We start from the raw sequence: 26,392 nt of genomic DNA, 5'->3' as shown, positions 1-26,392 counted from the left end.
TTATTAAGTGGCTATATTTTTTGTACTTAGAGCAACCTTTCACGGTTATTAATCCGGATCTTCTCGCGCGGGTAACTTATTAACGAGGCTCGCGTCGCGATTTATGCGTGCCAACGTCATAATGGCGCGGATAACGTTTATAACTTTTGGTATTTTTCCAATTTCCTCGAGAGCGAGTCGAGGCGAGGCGCGTAGAATCAGCAACCGTATTTTCAGAGGAACGTCGGAGGCTCCGGGTCGCCCGTGGTGTCCGACCTCGTTGGCTCATCCTGTTCATTGCGAGCAAGCTCGAGCACCACCGGATATTTACAGTCTGCAGTCTACTCGCTGTTCCTACTTTAATATCCTGTCATTGCCTGTGACAAACGTGAAAGGAGGAACAGGAGATGAGCGAAGGACAGGGAAATAGGTAGAAAAGGGAAAAAGGGCTCCTCCGTGTTTAGACAGCTTGAAAATCGCTCGATTACGGACCTTCGCTAAAACCGTGGCTCTCACTATGTATTCTGGCCCGATCGATCGAGGAAGCCACCTTCTTTGAGATCTGTCTGCACGTTCGTTTATTTTTATACGCTTGTCAAACTCTATTAGTCTGTACATTCGAATTTTATATAATTCAAGTAGTTAAATTCCTGATAATTACAATAATTCTTATATTAAATTTAAAATGACGTGAACAGCAATTTTCATGTCTTCGAAATCGCAAATATTTAATTCTGAAGCAAAACCAGATAATTTATGCATACATGAGTATCATATGTCGGGAGAAATGACTTACGATATGAGATTGAAAAATCGTATTGATCTCGTGTTATGGATACATGCGAGAGTTATGTACACAGATGAATTTACATGTGCTCCCGTAGTAGCCAGTGCTGGCGATATCAATTAGCTAATTGGTTTTCCAATCATCGATAGCTTGTTGCTTAATATTTCTTCGATTATCTCCGAATTTAATCGACAGCTGAAAGTTGTTGCGCAATCAATACTCGACGTTGCTAGATGGTAGGCTAGATAGTATTGGTACTTCGGATCGATATGCATAATTTTCAGTCTTCCGATTTTCACTTTTATTTTTATACTAAACGGAACATTTTCTCGAAATTAATCAACGCAGTCCAGATAATTTCTTTAATTTCCCATATTTCTCTGTATGACTTAACTCATTGATGAATTTCTCTTCTGCTTCCATACATCAAAATTGCAATCTCGCAAATATCGAAAGCAGATAGAGATTGAAAGAAATTAACGAAGCGGACAGAATTTGCGTAATGCTTGCGGGAAGCCTTTGGCTGGAGCTTGCTGGTCGGTCATAAATATTATGTAGTTAGATATCTGATGGCATATCCGAGGTGTGTGCTAAACTAGATAAAGATCCAACATCCAGGGTCCTTATGAATGCCTCCCACGCGTTCAAAGACTCGCGGATGTTATCCCTATCCACGAGGTTATCCGATGATGCTCGGGGTAAAACAACTCGGCCTTTATTCGCGTTCGTATCGCGTAACGAAATCTAGGGAGCTAATGTTTGCGTAGACATTGACTGATGAAAAGGCGAGCGTGGAAAACCCCGGGAAATTGAATATGATTTACGCTTTTGATTTCGAATTTTCCATGAAACTTGTTGCCCCCCTCGAGCGCGTTCCAAGCGAACAGTGTTTTCTACAAAGGGTTTTAATATAAAAGGGATAAATGAACATGTAATTAAACGTTCGCATTAAAAATCCAGCTGCCTCTGACATTTTCAATTAATCCTTGTTCGTGTTCCTTACTTTGACATCAATCATACGTAACGTGATGTTTGTTAAATTTATTTATTCACGAAATTGTTCTTCTGAATACTGTGAAAATATAAAGAATCAGTGAGATGGATTCTTAACGTTCTATAAAGAATTGAAAATTTATTTAATCGTCATTAAAACCGTATGTGTTATAAATCCTTGTAATGATCATGTACGTGGAGGAAGTCAAAGGATTAAATTGCCAGCGACACAACAATACTCCATAAATTCATATCCGAGAATCGGTGCAATTGAAGCTATTATGCTTCATTTGCATAGATCCCATTACACGATGCAGCCCGAACGGGCGAGCTTACCATTCTCGTTCGTGAATTGGCATTCGCAATTCCTAACGCAAAAGAAAAGGACTAGGAACGGACACAATGCGGAATGATAGATACGCATGCGTAAGTAGGTACGCGACAGACGCACACTCGCGTAAGTACTTACGTTTACAAGCGTTGTACGTGGACGGGAATACCGAAACTCCGTGTGTGGAGATAGGAGCCATCGGTAGATCCTCTAGTCTAGAGGAAGGCCGAAGGTCTTGCTCGCAGAATAGAGATCGGGACGCGATGTCTGTGCCCGCTGTCTCCGTTCATCCCCGGTACGCTCTCCTCGTCCCCGTTGCTGGACACGAGCCCATCCTTTGAAAGTACATCCAAGTATCCTGAATATTACGATGAAACTTGCTCTTCGGCGGAGATCCTTCTCGTCTCCATCTTTTTTTCTTCCGGGTCTCTTACTTTTCCTGCGGGTACGGATTCTGCAAGAATTTGCGGTATAACGATATTCGAAATGGTTTCGATGAAAATGGAAGAGATAGGGGCATATTTAATCAACAATCATATCAAATGACTAGACGATAAGCGCTTCCATGCCTGGTTGAAACTTAATTCACTTATCATCCAATATACTGAATTTCAGAATCGAGTTTCTCTCCCGTAGATTATTTTTAAATCAATGTTTTATCTGATGAATATATAACTATTTCAATATTTATTATAGACAATTTTAAAGCTGTGGTTTGGTAAATTAAATTTACACATAAAAATACAAGATTATGTAGAAATGTATATTTGCTGACTTCTTGTAATGCTATTACATGAAAAATTATGTAATGTAGCCGCAACTAAAGAGATGAAGGTGTGGCTTATGCATCAAGATTTTTTTTATCAAATGTCGTCACAATTTATTGAATTTCTCTACGCTTTATCTGACAGATCTTACGATCGAGAATTTTCGTCGATATTCATTAAGTATTTAATTATAAAAATAAATTTTGAATTAATAAAAACATGAGCCTCGGGAAAATATTTATATTTTTGTGCGAAGCGCACTACGTCGATCATTATGCAAATGGCATGCTTATGCAAATTTTTATTTTTATAAGTACAACTCCAAAGGAGTGGAACTATAAATAAAGCTTTGTCTTTTCAGCCTCAATATATTCTAGCTCGTAATTTAGCTTTGATATTTTTGCATACTACATGCATTTTGCGTTTTTTTTTCGGATAAATTTCAAATAAACGCATAAACACCGCGTTCTACTATTAACGACACAAGACCCAAGTAACCAGTTTCATATATTTCCGAACGTTTTTCGGGGAGACCGTTGAAACGGTACAACGCAGGTTCCTGTCTCGCGTTCTTCAAGCTAATGTAAATTCGTGTGTCTCGTCGTGGGTGGCTGTATTAAACGCAAACGAAGTACGAGCGTTTCTCGCATTTTTATTCGACCGTGCCTTTCAAGGCCGACTTGTATTTTTCCTACGAGCACGTTCAGGGAGAGCGATTTCATCGAGGAAGAAAAAAAAAAAGAGCCAAGAAGGAACGAGTGGAAGAGAAGGAGAGAGGGACAGGATTAAAACTTTGTTCTCTTGCTTGTTTCTTTTGAAGCGACGCAAATTATTCGGCAAAAATACATTTATGACCGCGGCTGGCCGTTAATTTTCTATTTTCGGTGCCTCTATGCATGTCATCCCGGTGCGCCGTGCGCCTCCTTCGCGTGTAATTTTCAGAACACACAAGGGATGCAAGGCCCTTTTAGATGACGCCGATACGTAGCTCGGCGCTCCCCATTTAAGATGAGAAAAATCGAGCCGGCTGGGTTATTACGACGGGGTATTATATCAGATTTTTAATTCCTCGAGTTTATCTCTGCCGCGAAACTTTATTGCAATTACCTCAAATTATTCTCACGGCTACCTTCTTCAGCTTCTGCAACCTACCTCCTCTCTCTTGGCGCGCGTTCCTTTCCCTCTACCATCTCGAACGTAATCATCAGTATCGACGATACTTAATAATGTACGCATAAATCGCTCATTCATTTCAAATCTCATGCCGTATAGAAAAATTCCTATTCAATTATTATTAATACTTCTATTCTACCGTTTCTCAATTCTTACGGCGTAGAACGTTTTAATTAAAAGAATTGAAAACCATTGGAATTTATAATTAATTGATGGATGAGGCGATTTTTCAATCTTTAGCTAAACCTCATTGTTCTCTTGAATGATTTACACCGATTGTGTTGCGCAAAGTAATCAGATAGACATTTATCATTTTATTTTCCATTACAGTTCTACACATTCTTCTAATGTCAGGTTTAATCTGACTATGAGAAAATTATACTTCAGACATTTCCACTATTGTCTTCCTCTGCAATTTCTCTATCTCATCTCGGTGAGACTCACTATCCAATCAGAGAACCAAAAAAATTGCAGCTATAAAATTAGATTGGGGGGAAGCAATTTTGCAATATCCTCGCCGTTGAGGCAAACAATCGGAATACTCCGATCGAAGGAAATAATGGAACACCAAACACCCCGGTCCTCCTTACCCCTGGAGAAAAGCGAAGCCAATGGTGAACTCTCTACCGCTGTGTCGCAACAGTGGAGGAAGCGAAGTACAAGAAGAAGGAAGGGGTATTTACACATGAATACAGGCAGAGCTTATCACTAGGTGAATGGAAGCGTGGAGATATACATACATATATATACTATATTGGTGTGCTCGACAAAGACTCCGCCGATGAAGGCGAAGCGAAAGCAGCCGTGGTATCGAACTTACACGGCCAGGGAGGAGAGGACCGGAGAACCCGAAAACCGTCTGCTTGCTCGCGATATTAGAATCTCGGCATATTTTTCCAGGGGCCCTTGTAACGCGCTATTTTATGGCGACGGAGCCCAGCGTCGCCAACAAATTATTCCACGGTAATAAAATCGCTGCGAGAGAAGCGCGAGGCTGACATTTTTTCCTCCCTTGGTATAGAAATTATTTTTGAGGAGGCTTCTTTCGTTACATGCGCTTCTCCCCACGCTCTATCCCGTTCGCTTTCACGTAACATCGGTGAGGTATCGATTTACAGACGACTGTAAATCGTAGTCAGTCAAAGAACCCTTTGCATATTTTCTGCCTCCAATATATGGCCGAAATAAATATTAAAACATATATAATACTGACGTACACGTTCTCTGTTGATGTCTTTTTATACGCATTAATACTGTACGGTAACATTTATATTTCACGAAAAATAATAATAACCTGAAATCTCGTTTTACAATACTTTGAATATTTTCATTTTTGCGAAGAGCGTGACGCAATTATTTCTATGTTATAAAACAAGGAATGTCACATTTTTATCCATTTATGAGGACTTTCGTTCACGGCTTTAAAAGTCTATATAACTAGAAATCTTGTTTCCACGATGAACATGGAAACTATTGCTTCGAAATTACGTTTTCATTCGTTTGTCGGTCAAACAATCGTAAAGCGACGTACGGGCAGCGGAAATTGCGTAAATACGGATCGTTCCACTCGAGATGGGTCCACGTAATCTGGCCTGACCTGTAGACCATGGGCTAGGCACACAGTGCTTAGAGGGGCCGAGCGTCGGCCGGCTCTCATTGACCGCCCGGAAAGACTTCCCGACTGACTCCATTGTTTGAAAAACTTTTCCGTCTATTGTGTACTTATACACTCCTCTGCCCCGGCGGAATTATTTCGTATTCTTCCCTCTATTGAAAGACACTCGATCGCTTCAATGCGACTCCTTTTATCTATCGCGACAACCTCGGAAGAAGTAGTTTCGTCAGGACCACCCCGCGACTGGGAAACGAATAGGCGGGCGGCTTCTATTCAAAGTTTCAATATCGGCGCCTTACATATTACGAAAGTTGCAGTCTTTTAGTATAACAAAGCCGAGTATCGATTGATGATGAAGCCGGATGGTTTTGGTAATGGGCCGGAAGATTCACAATCGTTATTTTAATATTGTTACGTAGTTTTACCGGCGATATTAATATCTTTTAAAACGCAGAGATAATGTTGTGTAATCGTGTTAAACATCGCAGTGTGAACTTTCCCCGCGGCTTATGCGTTGTTGCGCAACAAGTTGTAATCTGCGCAGAGTATGATGTTACGGTATTGAATTTTATGATACTAACATGCGAGTGCAATGCATAATAACATAATGAAACGTTGTACGTGCAATTTGTTCGATGATATTGAAATGTCGTTAAACTTTCGCCGGAGTCCAATTAAAAAATACGAATTCATATATAAATTGGTAATATATCAAAATAACAAAATATTCTATAAATATAATTACACAATTTTTCTATTCTTTACTCTTTCTACCCAATCATTGCTGGTTGCGGTATTAAAATTGGTCTCCGAAGTTTTCCATGATGAGGGAAATATTAGACACGGTGTAACGATAATAAGCTTCATTGGGGAGAGCCATTCGTCCTGGCGGCCCAGCCATTTGTATTCATTTTCCGTCACCGTGGTTGTTGTCGTTACCTGCTGCAAAGTAATTCGGCTCTTCGTCCTGCGAGCGTTTTGATTTATCGTTACGATAAAAGCAACATTAGAGCCGACGGTGGCGTAGCGCATACGCGATTCCCCGGAGTGCAGGGTATCATCCACTCTTAACATCCTTCGGAAGCGAGTGGTAACGAGACGCCGCACAGCAGTCGTACATTCGATGCGCTGTTGCGAGAATCATTTAACCGCGACGGTATACAGAAGCTATTCATAGACTACAAAATTCTATGTAAAATCGTACATAATACACGCGATACTGTGAACGCATATAAGAAACGGAGATTCGGAGAATCGAATAGAATGCGGCTGAACTACTTTTTTAAATCGTCTGACCATAAGAATCGGATCCTTCACCTTAGGTATTTAATCGAAGACTCTCCGGTATTTTTATTGAACGTATCAATTAACGTTGCGTGCGTTTCACTTTAACCCGGCGCACATATAATATCCCGGTGCCGTTTAAAGGTAGAAGTTATTACCGCGTCGACCGGTTCTCCTTTCCTGGATCTTTCCCGACGTCGAACCGCGTCGGACGCGCGTCTGAAATTTACATGAACGCTCGTCAGGAAGAGTTTCTCCGGGCTTCGGTGTCCGCGGACCGATTCAATTTATTTCAGACGTATCGTGCACCCGCGCACTTTTATTAGTATTTACGGAGCGGGCAAGGGAGCAGGTAAAACTCGTAACGGGCGTTGCACCGTGCGGCGTTTGGCGAGTATTCAACGGCCTTGAAACGCGGCCGCATCAACCGTCGGCGGTTGGCGGTTCGATACGTTACTACGGGATTAATATTTCCTAGACCCGCCACTTCCTTCGGATATAAATTTACGTGAGAGCGAGTACGGTAATTTCCGTTTGGCCCGGCTCCCCGTTCGCTGCCTCGTCCGCGGGACTATCTATTAAACGCGACGTAAATTGAATGTTGCGGGTCCACGGGAAATTTTCGAATTTATGGAAACTGAATTCTTCAACCCTCGGGTTTTTTTTGACGTGCCTACTTGTTTATTGCGCGTTGGATATCGCCGGTTCGGTACCGGTGTTTCGCGTCTAGAAAAAGTTTGCATTAGCATGTGCACTTGCTGACCTTGTTTCAAAGTTACTATGGTTTTTCGTTGTTACTGCGGTTGTCTGTTTTAATAAAAAGCGTCGTTACAAACTTTCGCTACGGTGAAGAAGTACTCAACAGAAGCTAGAATAGTTTACAGAACGTAATGGAAATGTACAGGTCAAGCGTTTCTCACAATCAGCTGGAATGTGACGCGTAAATCCCAAGAAACTTTGCAATGCTTCTTCTTGGATATACATACAATGATCCACATATAATGAATAAGTAAGCAAGTTTAAATATACCAGATTTTCTGCTTGCTTTCATTGCATTATGATTCAACAAGAATACTACGTTTTACATCTGGTGTAAGCACGACGTGAGTTACTGCGAAACTTGTGTGGAGAGGAACGAACTACAAAAACTCCGAGTGGGAACGCGTCAAAGCAACGACAAGCATAGAAACGTCAAAGTGGCCCAGTGGACCGAGAACGGGATCTATCACGATTTCATTCTTGGAGCGTTGCGCGTATGTACGACGTCGCGCCGTCGTGCTATGATTCAAGAAAAAGGATCGAAGCGACCGGTTCTCGCTGCGGGGGCGTATTTCGCACCCCCACCGCGAAGAAAGGGGATGATGGACGCGACGCGAGGGCGACCAGCGGGCCGGAGCAGTCGCATCGACTGCCAGGGAAACAGTTTCGTATACAGGGGGAAGACGAACGGGGGTCGAACGAGAAGAACCGGAAACCGGGACCACCCGTCACGGATTTTCTTTATGGCGAACGATGGGGGGTTCGCTTGCATGGACGATCGAGAAGGTGGAGGAGAAAGTCGTACGCCGAGGGTGCCAACATCGTTGTTTTACATCGCATTGAGGGGTTCTAACGTTTCTGTCGTACATATTTTTTTACGAATGCTTATTTAATGCCCAGTGGAAGTACAAATTGGCCATTGGTCAAAACACGATAGTGATAAACAGTAACTACATGATTGCGCGGTATAAGGAATGTTTGAAAAAGATATTAATGATGCGTTTCTCATTATTTTTTTAAGAGACGAGCAATGTCTCTTCGTTTCTTTTTCTCCCATTAGTTGCGTGCACATACGACGTGTGCAAAAGCAACGGGCGAAAAGAAAATAAACAGAATACGGAAATCCTCTTTGCGTAACGCGAAACCTTGTCGGTGCATAACCTGCGAGAAAAGTTTAGCCGTATCCTTTTGTAAAATATTAAGGTCAGATTCAACGAACACCTGACAATCTCTGGCTGACGGTCGTTGAGATTTTTCGGGATGCGTGCCAAGTGTTCGCTTTGTTCCGAAAGCTCTGAGAAGTACAAGTTAAAAGGAGCGAGAAGGGGAATCAAAAGGGGATGAAGGAGGAGAAGAGGAATGAAAGGGTGAGCCCCGGTAGTAATCGTACCTTTCTTTGTTTCCGTAGTTAAAAGCTATTACACCGCGATCGAATGCACTTAGAGCGTCAGCCTCTACCTACTAGTATTTTCTGTTCTGCTCAGACCCTATCTACCCTCTCGGATACGCGCGCAAATTACGAACGAGTAACAGATAAATCGACTGCGATCCTTTCCGTCGGTTAACCATCATCGACAGAAACCCTCCTCTTACACTTCAACATGAATTCACTTACATCGATTTCAATTTTTCTCATCTAATCTTTGGTTTCTTATTAATGTGCTGCAAAAATGATTTCTTGTCAGAAACAATTAAGATTCTCTTTTTTTTTTATAGACGTACGTAGTACTTTCGTAAAGTTATAAAGTAACAGTGAAATAAAGAGTCTGACAAAATGGGAAACTATAGGTAAAAATTGTTCACAGTATCGTAGAAATTATGGTATCATGGAATCGATACAAAAGAAATAGAAGCAAATTCGAATGCTGGGGCGGTAAAGGAACGCGATAAACGTGGCGCAGTTAAAAGAGAGAGCCCGAAGGAATGGCTGAAAGGAGGAGAGTAAAAAAAGAAGGGAAAGATAGATCGTAGATTCCGGTACTTTTTACCGTTTTCCGCGGTTAAAAGGTACTATATCGTGGTCGAAAACGCCCACCTAAAACACTTGCTAAGAGCCTTTCCTAACCCATTGCTGTACACGCCGCCGGATTGGCATGTTGCACCCTGAACAGTTTTAAAAAGCTTAAAGCATTCGATACATGTGTCAAACAATGGAAAGTGAAAATAATTTTGTTACTTGTACAATCGAATCAATTATATCCTGTGGTTCTCGTTGAGAATGTAAAGCATGCAATTTGCATGCCAATCGTCAGTATTCGATGTTTCATTTCATTTTCAAATAATGTTTGTCATTTTCTGTCGCTCCTACCATAAATAACGGTTTTAGTCAGATATTTTTTGTGGAACGAGTTAGGTGAATAGCATTAACGTCAGCCTGCGATATTTTTATCTGTTCGCTCGCGCCGGCGAGCGATTCAACGACTTTTCATTTTTCCCTTGGTTGGACACAACGAGGCGAACGGAATTCCATTCTTCTACGTTCGCAGCCTTATCTGGGCCATAGGTTCCTCGCAAAGTACAGTTATCGTGACTCGAATTGTGAAGCGATTTCACTTCGGTCGGTCGATCTGATATTCACCGAGTTGCGGAACAAATGGGGAGAGCAGAAGCAGAGAGCAGAGAGAGCCCCGGCTAACTGCGCCATTGGCAGGAGTCAAGTTTGCCCATTTCGGATCTCGACGTCAGCGGTCAATGATGCAGCGATCCTGTCCTCGTAAAATCGTCGATCCGTGAGATAGACACGTGAAGACGGACAACGTTTCCGTGGAACTAATTTCCGCGAGAGAGACAGAGGCTGGATACGGGCGGGGGAAACGGTACCGTTGATTGCTCGAGAAAGTTGGATATGTCAGCTCGTATTTTATGTCGACGTTACGACTCTATCGATCGTTCACCCTCTGGCATAAATTATCTTCTTTCGCCTGGCTCATTATCATTTCATTTTTATCACGCTGCACTATAATTGCATCGAAGATAAAAAGAAGTTATATCTATCAACTTTAATTCCACTAGCACACTTTATTGATCATGTCACATTTTAGCGAAATTTCAATCTGTAATAAAATTGATGATCCATAAAGCTCAAGGGGAATATAAAAACACCCCTTAATTCGACTGCTACCTGAATATTCAGAAAGTATTTTATATCATAAATTATAAGCATATTCTGTTATATAATTTTAATAGATTTACTAAGAGTTTGGCAATATGTCGTTTCCATGAAATTATTTCTGGCACATAATTTATTGACCGGCTCCTATCCATTGTTCATTGCGGATGAAGATAACGGAATTCGGCGATCAATATCAATAGTGACCTCATCGGTCTTCTCGTAAAATCTCCAAACTATCGGCTCAGGATTGATTTCGGGAGCTCATTTCCGCCGATAAAACTGAAGAATAGCAGCTCTTTATTTCTTGTCTCGATGTGAGATCTCTGTCGACTAATTTCGGCTTTCTCCTTGACTCATTTTCCTGGACATGTCACCATTAGTATGATAGTAAATAGAAAATAGCGTACAATGAATAGGAAAATAATTCTCTCCCGCGATAAGCATTTTCACCTTTAACCACGTTTGCGCCTGATTTATTCAACTACAAACTTGATTTAGTAATTGGTCGTAAAATGAAAAGATTTAATTCATCCAGTGAAAAATGTATTTATACAAGAAAAAGATTATTTCTGGTTAAAAATTTATATGTAATAATATTTAAATACTTAACAGCCGCCGGGGATTTTATTTTTAATACGAACGACGTAGCAGGTTAAAATTTACAATATTGCTCGGGGAAATACGATTTATTTTATCGAGCGTCACGACCGGTTGCGCATTGATAATTGAACGATGCAGTTTCATAAATATGTGAGAGCAATTAATATTCACGTCGCGCGTTTCGGGTGCTCAACGAACTGCGAATCATGCTATTATAACGGATGCATTATTGATGTTTCCCGTTGCAGAAAAATGATTGATGTGGTGTGAACGATACATTTCTTTCGGGCCGTGCCGCGCGGCGTCGTCGTACCTTCCAACGCCCGATCCATATTTATGATTGTTCGCGATATTTTCGAACGTTGACAAGCCTGAGAATAAAGCATTACACGTGTTTATAGCGCAGCCCTAAGATGGGGAGTAGATGTTGGATGAAATCGTCAAATGTTCCGTGAAAGAAGCTGCGTTCGCCCGACGAATTTTGTTCGCTTCGAAAGTTGCATCGATCATTCGCAAAATACGCGTTCTGGTATTTTACATACATCGAGTGTGTCTACTACAATTTTCTTTCTAAATTCTGGATGCCACCTGGGGATCGTTTGAATTATTAGACAATTTATATTTAAAGGAAACTTTATCTCCGTCTATTCGACAAAATTACAACGGGGACGAAACATTTCGTATGCAATCAAGCGAAAAAGTTATTATTAAAACAGTGCTGCTTTATCATGCATCTTGTTACGTTGCAGAACGCTTATCAAAAATGAAAACAGCAGCGTGCTATTCATAAGCTGCATCTCGACTTGGAAACCATTTCCGCGAAAGAAAAATTTATAACAATTTTTATTTAATTCCCCGTATTCAAGTTTAATTTGAAGGTAAACAAATGAATGTTTCGTCCGTTGATTTTTCTTTAAATTTATTTTCTCTTATCACGTGGACGTTGTTTATAACTGGTATTATCAATGCATTCGTCGAGTATTTAATTATTTGTTAACAGCCTTAATATCGAGCAGAGGATAGATTGTTTGAGTAATGTTCAATTAATATTGGAAGCAGATTCTGTGGTAATGATTTTCATATATTAATTTATTGCAATGTTATCATTCAGATGTTGCTGGACTTCGCATTATATAAAAAAAGAAAAGAGGGTAAGGTGAAAAACGACGGCACATTTTTCTTCTTTTTTTTTTGAAAAGGAACGAAGCAATAGTTATTCTATGAGAAATCGAAGAAAGAGGAAACGGGTCACGTTCCGCAATGAGAAAGGCTTTCTTTCTTCCGGTTTGCAGTTGGATGCTGAAGCTGCGCGTTTTAACGAGCGCAGAAATGTTCCACTTTTCCACCCCACCACGTCCCCGGCTTCTTCCTTCTATCCTTCTTTGTTTTTCCCTTTCGCTCGTTTCCGTTTCAGCCATCGATTCCATCGTGGAATATTTCCCGGAATATTACAACGCCGTTTCGTTTTCCCAGTTTTTCTTCCGCCTAAAGGGAAGATATTCTTTTCATTTCTGTCGTTTCCTTCCTTACGGCTTCCTTGTACGCCTTCATTTGCCCAGTTCTCTGGAAGGATCCGTTCAATTGCCTGGCCGATTAATCGATTAAAGGTGGACTAATGAGTTCGAACTACGTTGAACGGTTCCAAAGAAGAACCGGGGCCATTCTTTCTTAATATGATTTCGTCAATTTGTAAGGTTCTCTTGTTGAAATCGAATGATGGATCTCTTCGAGTTAAACTAGTCGATTGTAAACTGGCTAGCTTCTTTTCTCAATGAAACAGGCAAAAGCAAAATAGCAAATTATTTCATATTAAAAACATGCCAATTTCATATTTTTTTATTGTTTACAATTATTATAGACAATTAGATGTTAAATCCATGAGTGGCAAATGCTACGCCCTTTCATCAATTATTTCATAAGCGCAACTCTAGACACTTGCAAATCCCACTGAATTGTGTTTCGATAATTGCCGAGAGGCGCGGGTGGGCATGCTCCTTCAGCTACTAAATCATGCAAATACTAATAAGGGCACGGACGAAGCGTCGGATAATTGAAATGTAAACACCCGGCTTGCTCCTGAGGAGCTTGGAGTTTGATGGTAGGCTCGCAGTCAGTCTGTTCAGATCTTCGACGTTAATGGAGGAAGAAACCTCCGGCGCGATGCGGAGCTACTAAGAAAGATAGAACGTTGAATAAAGGGGGTTTGAAGATTTCGCTGGCATTGTGACGTAATACCGGTGTACCCATTCGCGCACAGGAACGTCTTTCCGTAATAAGACATCTGACATCAGTTATTTATATGCTATACTATTTTCTGCTCATTTATTGATAAGCAAAACAGCTTCGCGTTTTTGAAACATTGATCTGATAAGCAGTTTCGTTAAAATTCGCAGCATTCAGTTATAGTAATATTGCAAGGCTTATTTAAACCCTGTTTTACAAAAATTATAAACTTTATTCACAATAATGTATCACCTCAACGGAATTTATTATTTAGTTCTATTTTTATTGTTGGTTGTTTCAATTAATTCCCAAGATTTTTCATTACTTTACCCACGAATTTGCATAATGTATATTAAATGTTGAGCGGCCGGCGATTTTATCAATTTCTCGCGCAGAACGCAGATTAGTTCGCTGCTCCGTTTCGTTATATTAACGACGTATAAAAAGAAACAACAACTCCAATAAGAGTGGAAGATTTAATTTCTGTTACTTGAAAATTTAATGTAGAAATAAATGTATGGAATATAGTAATTGATATATATTAATGTAGAAATCAATTTAACGTAGAATGAATTTATTTAATGTAGAAAAACTTGTTCCGATGCAATCCTACATGCATCACGATTTACGAGACACTTGGAACTAATTAAAATTGCGAATACTCGAAACTACTATCTATCTCAAAACTAACATTTCGCATTTTGCTCGTTCACACTTCATTTCACATTTTAATTTTCTACCACTGCAGTCTGCTCGTTAATGTTTCGCTGACTACCGCGTTGAAACTTTATCCTCATTATCTACTTTGCATAAATGTACAATTCTTCATGGGACAAATATTACAACCGTCTGGTACCAGTTGATCGAATGTGTCTTGCATCAAGTAGTATCGTTAGTGGGAGGAACGTATAAAGCAGAATGGAAAAACTGACAAAGACATTCGTCATTTTTATTATGCAGGAATAATAAAAAATAAAAATTTGGTAAAAATGATTCGCGAATAGCGTCACTTGGCATTGACTCATAACCGTGGTATATCGACTTCGGCGACTGCACGCGGGAATAACAGAATAACAGATCCGAAAAAACAGAGTCTGATTCCCCTTATGAAACCTTCGTACGATCCCACGGTATAAATAATTCGCGCAGGCGGCGGTTCGCGAATATCAAGCGAGAGACAAAATTCAAGGGTCGGCTTCATCGTTCATACACATTTGCCTCGTTCGGGTTTCCTTCTGAGGAAACAAAGGCGCGTCTAATTAACACGCTTGAGACAGAAGCGGGACCTTTCTCGTTTCGCGTGGCTGCTCTGAATGCGGCGGAACCCGGCTCCAACGCCGCAAAAGGGTGGCGCGCGGATAGTCGAAGAGATGGAAGTCAGTTTCGAGGTAAAAGTAAAAGTAGCGCGGCCCGATAGCCACCGTAACGACTCAGACAAACCTCGGTAATTAGCGGCTTCCCCTGCAACCGCCCTAAAACACTAACACACGCGCTTCCCTTCCATTTCAGCTAGTTGTGAAAGACTCTAAACCAGCGGTCGATCGTCCATTCGGACGTACACCCTTGTGGAAGTAATTGCGATGACTCTCTCACAAAATAATCATCTATTGTTCTAGCGCGTATAAAAAATTGTTACAATTTTCCTTGGCAAAATATTTTTGCATTATCACGCAGAGCTTTTCGAATAATATATCTACAATTTTTGAACATATACTTCGAGCGAACGAATTCCAAGACAATGGGAAAACGTACCTATGAGGAAATAATTATTTTCAATAAAAGCTTTCAAGAGCGCATACCCAATTTGTCGTTTAATCTATACACAAATTTCATTTTATTGAATATCGAAGAATTCTCTTACGTTTTATTCATTAAATTGCAATCGATTGGCTCCAAATGAACCGCACGACTCGCCTCCACTCTCAGCTTTACATTCATCGCATCTGACGTTAAAATTATTATTACCATTTCCATATCTATAAAAATTCTAGTACAATATTAATAATAATTTGACTATTAATATAATCATTTTTAAATTATGTCAACTATTCGAGGGAATGTATGGTATTAAAGCAATCTCGGTGAGTATTATAAATTTTCATAATTGACACGTTCTGTCTGAAACTGCTTTCCCGTTACTTGTAAGAAAATAGAAATCTAGAGCGGCGCGCTCTGTTCTAATTAATCGAATTGCATACATACACGGTACGTGCATACGGAACGTAATTAGAATTTTATTATCAGGGTCTTCGAGGCGTATAAATCATTGGGCGGTTCGCGATCAATGTTTCCAGGGGGCCAGCAGCAGTAGCATGTAACAGCAGCAGCCAGCGTCGAATGTCGAGGTTGCGTAATTTGCGGCTAACGAAACGCCAAAGCGTCAAGCGTTAGGAACAGGCTTCACTCCGAAACGGAGATTAATTTCCTGATTAAGCCGACCGACTCCTGGGTACCTGACGTCGTAGTTCCTTCACTGTTTCCCTTTTCGCGATCCTTATCTAACCCGCGAGATCGCGCGCGGCCCTGGAAATTCCTGCGATCGCGTTGTACCGCGGCGGAACGAGAAAAATGATAACGAATGACTTAATTAGCGGCATCGCAATCAACGCCGGGCTTATTGAGAAGCGATTCATTAACCGTCCCTTTTGGCGCTCGCATACAACGACGTACGAGCGGCCATCGTTGCGTTATCCCGCGTACCTGTTAAAGTTATAATTTTGATATTTTTTTTTGCGCGCGGGACGCCAGAAATTTGCATTCCCGTTAACGAAGTCACGCGGTGCCACTTTTTTTTATGAAAAGTTTTATGATCGCATTTGTGTAATGCATGTAACAGATGCATGTAATTACTACACTGCTCTTACAGTGGACTACGTACCTAATGTGTGTATCATCAGGGACTTTAGCTCGGCGTATAATACCCAACGTGTGTTATGTACAAATTTACAAAACTATAAAAGTTTTCCGTAAGAAATAATCGCAAGCCACGATACCACTTTTCAAATTCCTATTTCGCCCATCGCGGAAACGGAAATAGATGAAACGGTAGCGTTAACCGGTGGCGATTGCATTCCATAACCGATTATCGGGCAACGAAGCCGCAAAATCGCTGCTGATTACGCGTTTAACAAGAACAGAAAGAAAAAAGCGACGAGGGGAAGAGTGGAAGAGTTCGAATCGGCGGAAGCTCCGGGCGTGCGCAGAATCGTAACTCCCTCTCGCTGGTCTCCGTGTGCGTCCGCGCTCGCGTACGTGCACGCTCCGTCACGTGACTGTGTGAGTCGCACGGGGTGGTTGAAGCCCACGTGGAGCAACACGGTACTGTCAGTCGCGTTCTGCGAGTCATTCGCGTATCACGGGCTCGCGGTTCGGGGTGAAGTTTTTCGCGGACGCGCACTCCGCACTCGCGAGTTCGTTCAGTGAGCCCTTCTATCGTCGAGATTTCGTAACCAGTGATGGCATTGTGAATTGCCGAGGCTGCTGTTCGAGCGAACCTTCTCTTCAAGGTAAGAGATTGTTTACGAAATTTTACCGATCAAGTTTGATCGTGTTCTTCGTGAAGGACGCGCGAAGTTAGGGATCAGATGGGTTCCAATAATAAAATTGGTGTCCTTAGAAGAGTTCTTTATGTTTTCTACTTTCAATACACTTGTTGTTACATATTTATTGCTACAGTGTAGCTTGAAGGTAATGTGTTATCTGTGATGGCTACAAGAGTTACTGATTAAAAACAAATTATAACATAAGTGCGTGATAACAAAGTTGAGTTTCTTCAGGGTTTGAAACAAATTTTTATTCGTCCATTGTGATTGATTTAATTATATTTATTTAAATGAGGAATTGCACAAGGATCTTTCATATTATTCAGAAAGGAGAACTTTCTCATTTAAACATATGTATAGTCAAATGCAAATATTTGTATCTTAGGAAGGATATGGTGGTAAAATATATTCATTTCAGAAAAGCTTGATTAGAAAATAGTATACGTAATTAATCTCGTAACAGTAATTATAGACGCACGTTGACAATTTGTTCTTACAAAGTGTCATTATGGCACTCAGTGGTGATGCGCGCGTGTGTATACGTGCAGAGCGTTCAATTAAAAGGAAATCACACATAAAAATGGAAGATAGCCGCGACGCGTGACCGAGGACAACGAAGCCAATCAATCGATGTTCGATCAACGGAGTTTTTGAAAAATTCAAGGGTGGCGACAGGGACAGAGGCCAGTGGGAAGAGCGAAGGTAGACTGGGAAACGTGGGAAGGCAAGGGGATGCAAAAAGTGTTTTACACGCGGCGACCATTTACGCGGGTCGTAAATTACCGACTTTTCTACTCGGGGCATCGATGGCTCTCTTTTTTTCCCGTCGTTAATTTCTCTGTCGCATTAATGAGAGGTTGCCGGGGCCGAGAATTAATTAGTTTGAGTAACCCAATTAAAAATAAAAAGTATATATCCCCGTTACCGGGTGCATACCCGGCCAGCCTGCCGGTCGTTCGTTTTAACCGCGACGTTGTTGCCTGTCTTTCGCAAACCCGTGACGTCGCGTCTCGTAAAAATACACCGGATTTGGTAAACGGCCGAATCGTTGCTAATGATTTCACGATGAAAAAGGTTTGCCCCGGTCGGATGCGATACGCCGCGGCGGACCCCACGTAAACGGGCGCCCCGCGCGCGAGAGCCCCAATAAAAATTCATTACTTTCGCCCAAACGGACGATCGGCCGTCGCTGTTGAAAAGCGTTCGCGTGCGCGCATTTTGTAAATAACCATGTATACCGTATGGCGTATGGTAAAAATTCATTGCTTTTAGTAAATTGGCTCCGGGGGTGGCGATCAAACGAACGCGTACCCGGAACCAATTGATACGAGCGCGAGTTGCATGGGATTTCCGCGTGCGGCTGTCGAACGCGCACGTAAATTTCAAAGATAATTGTCGGCACGGACTATTAATATGATAAAAGGCAAAACTGCAAAAGTGACGAGGGTCCACCCGGCCGCGCAACTACCCATCTCTTTTCCTCTCTCTTCTCGTTTCTACCATTTGTCATGTAATAAGTCACGATATTACACAACGTGGGTTATCCTGTTTTTTAATTGCAAGTTCGTCGGAATTATAAAAAAAAAGCATCATCAACGTCAATATATTTTATACTGATCATTTGTAGTGTACTGTCTCGAAATGTTGTTTATTGTCAATGAATTTCGTCAATGCAACGAAATGAAATTCCTCGAGGGCGCACGAAGCGTACAGATTAACGGTAATTAATGTGAGATCGCTCTTGCGGAGTCAATGTTGAAATTCACTGCACTGGAATCGATACAACCAAACGAGTCACGACGTCCATGCCATAAGATACATACTCGCATTTGCTTAAAGTGAGAATAGCAACGAGAACTGTTTGCTCTCACACGATCTACGTGTAGCTGCGGGTTTCGAAAGTTCAATATAAAAGCAATATCTCGTTTTGCAAATTCTCAGTTATTTCATTAAAATTATTTCTTACTTAACTCGCAACGGTACGTGGCTAGAACAGATATAATGGAATAGATTTAATAAAAGAATATGAATAGAAATGTGTTTAATTAAAAAGTGTGGTCCCTGAATCTTATAAAATCTCACTTTAAGTTTTACAATTATTTTCTGAAAAAAATTGAGGAAGAGATGAAATCTTTAGCGATGCACCGTAAACCTTAAAGGGGAAGAAGTTATATAGCGGAATTCGTCGTATCTCTTTAAAAAAAAGATATTTATAATATTTCCATATCGGGTTATAGTTTCAAGAATACATGTCTGTTACATAGTTGATGGTAAAATGTATTATATGATTATATTTTGTTTAAAGAATAATAGTTCTTCCTGCTATTTGCAATATGATTTGTTAACAGTTCTATGGAAGAGTGAAAAATTGCTAAATTGTTCAATATATCTCCAATCTATTTCCTGAATATGCCGACGTACTTATGTCTATTCAAAATTGTGTGCACTGGGTTCCATCGACATGCAATCTGTATATTTGCGGTCCTACATTTGTATACCGTAACAATAGTAATATCGTGGCTGTTTACATTCTCTGAATAGCAGTAATTGAATTGACAGAATAGTATTGCCACTGAAGCGTTCTCTTATTTGAGATTTGCCGATGCGTTAAGTACATTAACGAAATTTATCGCGCACCTCTGACATCGGGAAGTTACAATCGAATTCTGATGAAGATAAATATTTCCGCGAGATGAGATGTCGCTCTGCCTCCTTCGTAATTTTAACTATTGTGCTTTTCGCATTTTCCTGCGTTCCATATTCATTCAACTACAGGAATATTAAAAGCCTCGCGCTACGTGTACACATTCGATCGACCATGGGAATCGTGTCAAGCACCTCCTTTGAAATACGATGTAACGCGCGAGACACGTCAATGCGCCGTGTCATCCGTCATTAATTTTCATGGAGATTACACAAGGAGAAAAGCCAGGAGGATATCCAACGGCGCGTTCAGACGGATATATCCTCCCTGGATTTTCTTGAAAAACGTCCACCCCCACGACCGCTCGTTCTCCTATGGTTGCCAGAAATTTCATGTCAATTATGCAGGTTTCAAGTTTCACTTACAGCGGGAGTTTGCAAAGAAAGTTTTGGTACCTAAAGAAACTACCGGTTCGTGCCTCGGAATATTGCTTCGTCATAAATTCCCCGTGTTTTAAGCCCCGCGGCTGCCGGCTCGTTAATTCGCAAATCTGGGTCTATCATTAGCATACAATTTCCGTCATGGCGTGAACGATTTCCTCCAAAAGCGCTAACTGAATCCCAAAAACAGGGTTACGCAGTTTGCGTCTCTCTTAATCGAGTGTTTCAATTAAGTCGAAAAGGGACACAAATTGCATCGTTACTTCGTAACGTCGTCACCGCTATGTTGCCGTTTGTTAATTCCTAGTTGGAGAACTTACGCGAATTAGACAAATGTAAGAGGATGACGAATTCGAAATAACTTAAATTACGTCTGGTTTATTCCCCTCACATACAAATGTACAATTTAATTCTGATTTCCATCATATCTAAAAAAAATTGCATTTAAATTGCAACTTGTATTTTGCTCGAAATTAAGAATCCTTTATTGAAATTCTCACAACGAGCGGAAACGTTAGAAATTAACGGCTTTTCGAGTCGGGCAAATGAACCAGTGGCCAGAGTAAAGTGTCGAAACCGCTGTCTAAAACGCGGGAACCTGGCTGCAGGCTACACCAATGGATAGGATGATACCTATTCCTCGAACTCGTACATTCGGTTTCCGCGCATTTCAACTCCCGACCATCGTTTTCCAATCGAATTCTCGGTTCTCTCCATCGAACGGCCGTTACGAATTTACGTGACGGAAATATCGTCCGATATTACACCGCGATGTCATAAAGCCCGCTCCTTCCACTGTGGTATACGTACATACGTCAGTGGAAAAAGTCGCACCGCGTTTCCACCGCGCGGCAGACGGTACCGATCTGACGATGATATTCTTCTTATCGATCATAAAACTCGCGCTCGTTTACAGAGATCAAAAACGCCATACGCCGCTGCAATTAATGCGCTCTTTTTCTACCCGTACACTGCCTCTCGAATCGATCCCGGTATATCCGTCGCTCCGCGTTATCTCGCCAAAAATAAATTCCCAGTTGAACGCGCGATTATCAATTAAAAGTTTCGAGTACTGTCCTTCGTTACGATTATTTATTTCGATTATAAATGGATTTTTATTTTTCATTTAGGATTGAAAGTTCTTAAAAACCTTCACATTTCCCTTTGATGAAATATACTTTCATCACGATAATAGTGCGTATATTTGAGCATTCTCCAGCAGGGTCAAAGAGAACCTCTTTGGTTTCGCGAACATAATAATTTTTCAGTGGCATTGTAGTGTGCAGGTATTCCGTTTTAACACTAGTGGAAGCGATTCGTATGGAGGGCCTCTTTCAATTTGGTCGAAATTCAAACTCTCGTTTCTCGTACTATCGTAAAACTTAAGGGCTTTCTCGCCCTTTGATGTTCGCGCCGGCCAAGTTATTCGCATTATACCGCGTTGAATCGCCCTCGTCGCCGAGAACTGTTTTTCGCCGTTTTTCCATCCCGTCGCCATCGGTCGTAATTTATATTTTAGAATCACCGCCGTTGCGTGGATCGAGTGGCGTCGAGGTTCCTCGACCCGTATAAACTTAAGGAAACCTTGTCGAGCCCTCGATTATTCTCGATTATTAAAAATGTTTTCCGTGTGGAAAAATTGAAATACAGAAGTGCTTGCAACGCGGGAACGCGATGTTTGTTGTAATACGATTTCTTAATGGTTCTTGTTTTATAATTTTTCAAATATGTCATTAATTTAAACTATAATTAAAAATTTATTTTCTGTAGTTTTATAAATATTCGGATATTTCTACTGTTTGATGTATCAAATCGGATTATCGTTTGAAGATTTCAGTAGGTCGTAGGCTCGCGAAAACGGCAACGAAAAGACGAGAAATTTCATTGTCGAACGCGGGAAAAGATGAATAGCCGCAGTGAAATGGATTCGGGGATTCGTCAGATAATAAAGCACGATTGTTCCGAGGATAGTCGTCGAATTAATTGATCGATCACCGGAAAGGAAATCGCCGTGCCGGCGCGGCGGCCCCGCCGGACTCGTGGCCCTGAATAATTTAACGAAAACCTTTAGCGGTCCCTGAATTTTCCTGAAGGGTGGAACAGGGCCGTTCAGGAATGTGATTTCGTCGGCAGGACCTTCGAAGGAGATTGAACGGGACCAAGCTGCATAGCGCAAATTGATGTCCTGACGGGGATCTCTCTTTCTCATTTTCTCGTCCTCTCTCTTGCATATTCGGCAAAATTGTCGGACCCACTTCCTATCTACTATTAATTCTACCAACGAGGCATTTAATTGCGATTTTTCCACTGCCAGAATTTGATTAAGGCCAGGATTTCATGATTTTTCTGGGAATTTCCGACTTTTCAATCACACTTATATTTCATTATTAGATGAATTAATATTGAGATCGTCAAACGAATTTCGCATAATTTTTGTTTATTCCATATGTACGACATACCTCGAAGCATTTTTAGAATATGATCTGTGGTACACAGGGAGTACATACTTGAATGAAGAGATCAGTTGTGTTCCGAACTTGAACGGATTGGAAAAACGAGATAAAAGAAGCCACGATTGAAACGAATCCCGTGGCGAGCTACGGGATCGGTAGGTTTGTGTAAAAAATACGTTTTCACGCAAAATCACGCAAATCTAACGGGGTTTCTCGTTTAGGTTTTCGGAATTCGCGAAATATTTTGTTCGTTTTGCCGTGCGCCGGCTCTTTGTGCACCTGGCGAGCCTTCCATTCGAGCGGGTTACACTGATTGGTTTCGTAACCATTAGCCTGTGAAACAAGTAGATTGCTCCGGAGAAGGATTGAAAAAAAAAAAAAAATACTAGGGAAAGAGCAAGATATCAGCTTTTGGAAAGAACAGGGGACAAAGTATCGAAACGACTGTCGTATTTATATGAAGGATTTATTCTCAGTCCGAATACATATTCAAGTAAAAAACAGATAGTAATAGCAACAATTGTTTTATCGTATTTTTACATGAATGAATTATTTAAAGCATTAGACGTTCAAATTTTGTTTGTAGTTTAGCAGTCTTCCTTGTGAGACTAATGAAAAATGACAAAATTCGTATCGTATATTGAATGACATCTAAAACTAAGTATATGTGTACCTGCTATTTATATGTACATAAGTAAATTCTATATGGCCCCCGATTTACGTGATGAACGTGACTCGTTTTGAATCGCGTCACGGACAAACGTACGTGACAGAGTACCCAACACTAGCTGAACCAAAATTCTCGGTTATCTGCACAGCCCCGTAAATCGTCCAAGTACGACTTCGCTTCGGTTCAGTTTCTCGTCGAAGCCCCGACGTATTATCGTAAAACGGGCGCGCATGGGTACACATAATCGTTCGAGTCGGAGCTTCGAGCCGGAATCGCTGATAGTAGAAAGCGTATCGACGACATGATAAAAGGCGGCAGACACCGCGCAGCTTTTGGCATTAACTATAAACAAACGTTCTCGTTGTGTGTTGCGGGAAATGAAGCGTGGGTGGAAATAAGGGAACGAGGAGGCTCCCGAGAGCGATTCTGCTTTTGATAGGATGCCTGCGCATGACGTTTCGATAAACAGCCACCGTTTATATATATACTTTCCTTCTCTTGTTCGTTCTCTTCCGTTCCACTCCGTTCCGTTCCGTTCCGTTCCGTTCCGTTCCGTTTCATTTCGTTTCGTTCGTTTCGTTTCGGATCATGCAAAACATCGCGTGTAACTTGTCACGGATTATCCCAGATAGTTTTTCGTTGTTTGCTTTTCCGTTACGCGTCATTTTACGAAAATTGCCGGCGATTCGGCAAACACAAGCACCGCGAAAGTAGAAATTGTATTGTAAATGTATAAAATTTAGTAGAAAATAGTATGGCACATTCGTACATTTTTGAGTTTTATTAAAGTTCAATTTGGCTTTTCTACACTGTGGATAATATAATTAAATTTTAATGTCACAATCATAATTTTGGTTTCCTGGAAAATAAATTTTATCAAAGGTATCCAAGAATTCAAATTAAAATGGCCTCGAGGTAAAACACAGAGCAGAGTTTCGTGTCCAGTGAATCACACATTGTTTTTTATGAAAATACGCAGATCGTATCGGTAGGGAGAGGTTTCCATTTCACCGATGAGAATGTTCTTTTTTTTTTTTTTATCAAACTCAATGTAGTGCACCGAATGTGTCGGGTTTGTAAAATTGTTGTAACGCTACGCTGCCTCGATCCCAGAACGAGTTTTCCTCCCCTTTAGGCATTATATGTATTACCCAACGAGTTAATTGTCGTGCCAGTTCAAATATTCATTATGAACCGGTTAACGCGTCGCTTCTCCATCGACTCAATTTCGCGCAAACAGTCTCCAATTTGCCGAAACAATCGACCGGGTTTTCGCATCGACGCGAAAATACGAATCGGATTTTTGTTAACCAAGGAACGATTAACAACCCCGGTGTTTGTTGCTCCCTCGCGTGTCCGCTATTAAATCGGCGCTCGCCTTTGCCACAGACTCGTTCGAGCATTTAAATGTTGGTCAAAAAACAATTAATACTTAATAAATGAAAAAAGTAATGGGACGAGTCAAGAGCATGTCGGTTGAACCTGTGTTTAATTCCTTTTTTTAACGTTCATTTATTCTTTATACTCTGTCGGTTTATTATGGTGCTGATCATTTTGTTTTTAGCAACGCACGTACGTATGATCAGTAATAAGCATGTTCGGTGAAAAGCGTGTGCAAACAACGATTATTATGCAGTGTTTCATGTGACAATATTTTCCTTTTTCAGTCGTTTTTCATCGTTTCACGCAACACAAATATTGAAATGTTACCGTAAACCGTGAACACACATCTGACGCAAACTGATAAATCCTTTGGCTACAATCGATTCAAGCTATGTAATCACGCGTGTATCGAGAGGGGCTGTAAATTGTTCCCAACAAAGTAATGAGGAAAACGTTAAAATTTTTGTTCGATACATTGTCATAATGATTAAAGTTTATTCATAATTAAAAGAATAGTAATAATTTTTTTATAGAATCCAAGAGTTTAATATTAATGGAAAAAAATTGCGATCTTTTACGAGTATTCTGAAGTATTATATGGAAGAAATGGTGCTATCCTCTTTAACCAGCGAGACATTTCCGTCAAATGGTCTAATCGTTTTTAAAAAATAAAAGTCACTCGTTCAGGTACAGATAAGCGAGTTACTGCTAAATGATCTGTGATTTATATATGATTCAAATAACATTTCAAGTACCATCGTGTAATAAATTTTCGAGGACATCGATAATGTCAAGCGGGAAATAGTTCAGTATAACAAACGTGATAAATGGTATAAAAGAAAAAGTGTAAAAGGCCGCGATAAAGTTCAAAAAACTGCTTGCGCCTTTGACTTTAACAGTGAATAATTTAAAAGTATCGCGGCTCTACGTCACTGGGACGACGCGATAATCCGACCAGTTCTGAATTCACGTTCCCAGATTTCTCGGCGTCTGTGGTCTAGTTTTAAAAAATTAAGATCAACCATTCGTTACTTAGATAACGTGTGCATAGATAGTCGAATGTCTAGATAAATCATCTTCTAGAAAATTAGCTAGATTACGTTTTTAATTTTCTCACGAATTGAAAATTGCATTCAGTATCTATTCTTAATCTTTTATCTATATTTAAAAGAAATACGTTTCTAAATGCATTTGCTGATAGTCAGAAATTTATTTCATCCAGAGTTCGACCATTCGAAATTCCGCGTCACTTGCAAAGCCATCAGAACTTGGCGCAACCCTTTATTTATTCACACTAAACCTTGTCGACGAACTTTGATATCAAACTTGGCGCAACGTAAAAAGCTTATTGTTAATATTTGAAAAAAGTAATGGGTTCGTTTATCCGGTAAAACTTCGATTTTTAAAGTAGATAAAACGTTTCCGCCCACAGAAGGAATCGATTAGCCCTGAAAGCCTCCCACTCACATCAGTGAATAATCATTTTTTCAATTAAATTTGTTAGTAGATTGATTTAATTGTAGCTTATAATTTCTGGTTCAACGAACATAATCTGAAGATATAAGAATATGTAGTTAGATTATTTATCATTCCGCTGATTTGTTTATTGATAAAGATTAGAATAATTCCACTCGGAC

General features: G+C 40.6%; 1 protein-coding gene across 9 annotated transcripts in view; it reads left to right on the top strand.

Moving 5' to 3' along the window:
- Positions 1 to 26,392, top strand: part of LOC108633065 (tensin-1) — a 177,233-nt gene that overhangs the window by 34,211 nt on the left and 116,630 nt on the right. For 2 of the 9 annotated variants that reach the window (XM_018038041.2, XM_018038040.2), the window contains exon 1: positions 16,944 to 17,129. The exons of the other annotated variants lie outside the window; for them this stretch is intronic. The gene's annotated coding sequence lies outside the window, so the exon portion shown is untranslated. Of the gene's footprint in view, positions 1 to 16,943; positions 17,130 to 26,392 lie in introns of those variants that run through there. 9 annotated transcript variants of the gene reach the window in all.

This window comes from Ceratina calcarata, unplaced genomic scaffold, assembly GCF_001652005.2.
Source record: "Ceratina calcarata isolate Rehan_Ccalc_2016 unplaced genomic scaffold, ASM165200v1 scaffold180.2, whole genome shotgun sequence".
Taxonomy (NCBI): Eukaryota; Metazoa; Arthropoda; class Insecta; order Hymenoptera; family Apidae; genus Ceratina; species Ceratina calcarata.
The sequence above is the reverse complement of the archived record's forward strand: the minus strand, read 5'-3'. Positions and strand labels throughout refer to the sequence as shown.